General features: G+C 29.8%; 1 pseudogene; it reads right to left on the bottom strand.

Moving 5' to 3' along the window:
- Positions 1-667: 667 nt before the first annotated feature.
- LOC123905137 lies at positions 668-3766 on the bottom strand (annotated as a pseudogene).
- Between the last annotated feature and the right edge of the window lie 1378 nt (positions 3767-5144).

The following is a 5144-nucleotide window of genomic DNA, read 5'->3' as shown; positions in this document are numbered from 1 at the left end:
CTATGAATTCGTGATGATCTTGTTCGCTTGAAATAGCACTTCTCTTCGCTTACGATATGCTACTTGTAACAAAAAATTATATATTTAAAGTAGTATGTGATGAAAATAATTTTTTTTTAACGATCCATGGTTGGAGTGCGGTTCATTGCAAGTGTAATTTCTTAGGTTGGGTGTGTCTAGCACTTTGTCTAATAGTGCATCAACCATGCAAGGCAACTCGGTGCTTTACAGATTCATTTTTTGAAATACGAAGATTGTTTCAATCTCATATGGTTGACAACGATTTGGTCGATTTGGAAGGCGAGAAATAATCACATTTTCAACAATAAAAAGGTTAATTCGTAGTTGATTATTGAGCAGGTTATTAGCATGTGGTGGACTAATCTGTTGAAATGTCTAGAGTTGGATGATTCGTTGTAACTTTTTGTTTTTGTCTATATTTTGGTTTAGGCTTTTTGTTATATTTGACAACTTTTTCATTCTATTTTATGTGCTTCTTATGCTGAAATAGAATTTTTTTAAAAATATTAATTTGGTACTATAGTGGATTAATTTTTTATTTTTTGTTGCAAACTTTCTCTTATAATAGTGTAATCATTCATCAGTGTCCACAACATATTTGAGATGAACAATAGAACATGACCTCACTTTTTGGGGTACAAGATAATAAGAAAACATTATCACACTGCACATACCACTCATTAAATTAACTATATTCCACATTCATATCTTTACAAATAGGTCATTTTCCTCTAATGTACTCTCAAAAGGATAAGACCATATCATACATATCATTGTTGAAAACTAAATCTAATATGGTCCAAAGCCCTTTCATCTGACAATCTTGACTTCTGCTGAACTTGAAAATAATCACAATACTTAATACTTTTGAACAATGGCTTTTCTTTCTCCAATAGTTCTGGAGCAGGTCCAATTTCCTTATCTAATGCAGGTCCATTCACCACTACAAGACTAATCCTTGTGTCCTTGTTGTTGAGGATTGCTCTGTGTAACACACTTGCATACCTCCCATTACTCACAGCCTAATCAATACAAACAATAAACCTTAATTAGTCGGTCCTTGGATCAGATACCAAGTTAAAAAAAATACAAAACATTATTCAAAACACTTAAAATAAGTGAATAACTATTTGTCATTGAAATTGCAATGAGTTTTGCCGGATTTTTTAAACAAAGTGACAAACACACTGAAACTCACAACTACGAGATTCTGAATTTAAACCTGATAAAAATGTGAAATCTAATAATATTGATATTAGTAGTTGAACTATGACTTATAAACTGCAAGTTGGTTTTCAAATAATATGAAATTACATATTAGTCGTCTAAAATTAATGAAAATTCTTTAATTTCAACGACTTATTTGCCATTTCGTAAATGTGAAAAAATTAGAATAGAGTGACCTCAAGTTGATCTCCAATGTTGACAACTAGGCTGTTGGGAAGTGGATTGACATTGACCCATTTACCCTTATGCTTAACTTGAAGCCCTCCAATTCCATTTTGAATGAGGAAGGTCAAAAAGCCAACATCAGAATGTGAAGGCAATCCAAGAGCAAGGTGTGGCTGTGGACATGGAGGGTACAAGTTCACAGCCATGATTTGTGAGAGTCAAAACCAGAGGATTCAATTATAGAATTGGATTCTAATCCCAAACTCTCTGATATTCCTTGAATCAATTTCCTCGCCACAACTGTGATTTTTCGACTGTACTCAAACCCGACCTCCCTGCACAAACACAGGCAAAAAATACTCGTTTTGGTCGTAAATATAAGAGAAAGTTGCGTCAACATGAAATACATCAATTTTACCTGTAACCAGGTGGTTTGTGGGGGAAATTGAATACAGGAGATGTTAAGACTTTGAGAAAATCTCTCCAATAATGAACATCCTCTGCTGGAGGATGGAAGCTGCCAGGGACGGAGGGAGGTAGAGAGTTGTGTGGGCACATGCCTACACAACTTTTTCAGAATTTTTTTTATACTAGTATACTAATACTAATATATTTTTAGTAGTCCCACGTTAATCTATCACTAATTGAAAGTAACCTCAATTTAACTCATTATAGATAACACACATGTTACATATAAAAGATAATTATAAAATTGCTTTCTTAATTCTCACTAAAAATATGATCCATATTTAAAAAACCAACAAATTAGTCCCTAATTTTGTACTATACTTTTAAATCTAGCATCTTAGAGACTATCATTTTTTAATAATAATTGTCCTTGAGTTTGTGTTAATTGTGAAAACTTCTTTTTTAAAAAAAAAAAAAAATGAAAACTTCATTGTTAGAGTTTGATATTGCTTAATTGAGATTATTGAATATGATGTGAGATCTATATATAGTGCATGTGTGTATGATTTGAACATAGTTTTAATTTGATAAAAAAAAATCTAATAATAAGTTATGGAATTTTTTGTCAAAAGAAAGTAAAGTTCAGAACACTCATCAACTTTTAATCCTTAAGCATTTAATGAATATGAAATTATAAAATTGAGTCCATATATAAAAAAAAAATTAAAATTTGAGAGTATATATATTTTATGCTAAAAATTTATGTATTTAATGCCCCCACTATTAAGAACTTCTGGCTCCGCCACTGAAGCTGGTACCATGCCTAATGGGTGAGAAAGGGTCGCCATTGTCACCAAACTCCGCCTTTTCCTCCGCCGGCAAATCATGAAACTCGCGAGATTTTGACAACAATTCCTCCATTAGATTCTCCGGAATTCCATGGTTTGTGAGCTGAAGAACAAAGAGACACAAATATTTGAAAATTGCTTTGTTCGGTAGGGATAGTTTTCGAGCTTATTATAATAATAAATAATGGTATAACGACCAAACTAGACATGTTTGGTAACAATTTTTCTCAAGAGTTGATAACTTATTTCAAAATAACTAAGAAATAAAAATTAAAGAGAATGCAACTTTGTAACAAAAAAAAATGCAACAAATTTTCTTCAAGATGGATATATCTACTAGATTCTGATACATGTTAAGAAATATGTCATCTATAGAAATAATAAAAGAGAAAAACTTAAAAGATTCTTGTATTGATGATAATAAAATTGAGATACAAAATGAAAGATAGAAAAAATAGTCAACACTAACTAATCCTAACTAACTATATTCCCGATCTTAGAATTTTGGATTGAGGTGAGGATTGAACCCACTTATAAATATATGTTTATATGTTCGGACCATCTTTTATTGAAAATGTGAATCTTGTAGGAAACTATTATAGTAACAAATTTTATCAAACACTACTGTTATAATCTTTTACATTATCCACTATCGATCTGCTAAGTTTGTATGCTATGTTCTATATTGAAAAGAAGAAGAAAAAATAAACTAAATATCATGTATATAATATAGAAAGGAAAAATACCATGAAGAAACCCCATTGAGCACATGCCTCAGCGAGTTGATGAACAACTTTTGAATGGATTTGAGGGTCATCTGAAGTGAGAAGAGAGAAATCAATAATTGGGATGGAAGCTGCAAGCTCAACATCATGATTAGTATCATCATGTTGTTCTTTGAGGGAGTGGTAATTGGAAGGGATGGTGGAATCTCCGTTTGATTCTGCATAAGAACCTATGTTAACTTTTTCTTAAGAATAAACCTCTTGTCTCATTGAATTGCTGCATCCAAGAAGTTGTTTAAAGAAAATATAAAAACTTCAAGTTTTGATTGTTCGTGAAACTTTCGTGCGCACCTTATTCGCACCATTCAGCATTTCCCTATTATTATTATTATTATTATTATTATTATTATTATTATTATTATTATTATTATTATTATTATTATTATTATTATTATTATTGCATTGAATTTTAAAAGGATAACTAAATAAGAACAGTATATTTTTCTACAAAAATGACGATTAAAAAGAAACAAATGAGTACATCCTAAAAAAAAAAGGTGAACAGCGGTTAACATTAAAGTTAGGTATAAATAAAAAATGTAAAATTGGGCGAAACATTTACAGAAACATCAAGAGCCAAATGGTGCTAAATGTAATAATAGCTTTTATTAGACCTTGATGAATGTCCAAAGAGAAAACAAAACCACAAAAAAACTATGCTTGTTTTCTTTTTGTTGCCTACTTTTGTTGTTCTTATGGTTTGATAAAAATTACAGCTTTGGTGGTGTAACTATGAGATTTTTCCCTGTAGAAGAGGGGATACATTAGTGCTTGCTCCTCAAAGAGAAGAAGCAATTCCGTACGCAACTTGTATTATTGGTTACCGCGCTATTCCATACGTAAAATTCTTTGAAATATGATAAGTTAGTATCAAAATATGATAAGACATTTACTTAACAGGTATGTGCAATGTATTGATCATCGAAGTGTTTACATAAAAATAATTGAAACAAGAAAATTAAAAACAAAAGAGAGAGCTTAGTTGGAGAAAAGAAAATATGAGCAATTAGAACAAAAAAATTAATAAAGTGCACAACATATGTTTTTTGATAACTCATGTTTTTCCTTTCCTTATTTATAGAGATTTGGTTTTAATTATTTATCTACTAATTATATGTAATTATTTAATATAATAATGAGTTGTAATTATATGATTTGTTGTGCCTAATCATTAATGCTTAGGTGAGGACTCACCTAAGAATTTCTAAATATTTCTCAAGAAGTATATGATTTTTTTGTTTCAATTACTTAGGGAATAATTGATATGATTAATTGCTTTTTTTTTTCCTATAAATATTGCTCTTGAGTATCACATTTTTATACATCATTAGGAATCATTAGGAATTAGGAAATACATTATGAAATTCTTCTAAAAATCTTTTTGGTTTTTTCTTCTTCGTTGTAACAATTTTCTTATGGTCATATATTTTTCACATGTTCAATTCCAAAATCTTATTTATTTTATTTTTGGTATGTTTTTTATAGTATGACAATACATTTTAATCATATATTTCTATCAATATGATTTTATGAGTTAGTTAGTCACCTTTTTTACATTTTATTTGCAGATATTATGATTTTATGAGTTAGTTAGTCACTTTTTTTACATTTTCTAGGGAACATATATTTCATATTTTCAATTCATATATCAATACGGGAGCCTATTTTTTATTGTAATTTCTACGGGAAC

This window comes from Trifolium pratense, linkage group LG2 (genome assembly GCF_020283565.1).
Source record: "Trifolium pratense cultivar HEN17-A07 linkage group LG2, ARS_RC_1.1, whole genome shotgun sequence".
Classification (NCBI taxonomy): domain Eukaryota; kingdom Viridiplantae; phylum Streptophyta; class Magnoliopsida; order Fabales; family Fabaceae; genus Trifolium; species Trifolium pratense.
The sequence above is the reverse complement of the archived record's forward strand: the minus strand, read 5'-3'. Positions and strand labels throughout refer to the sequence as shown.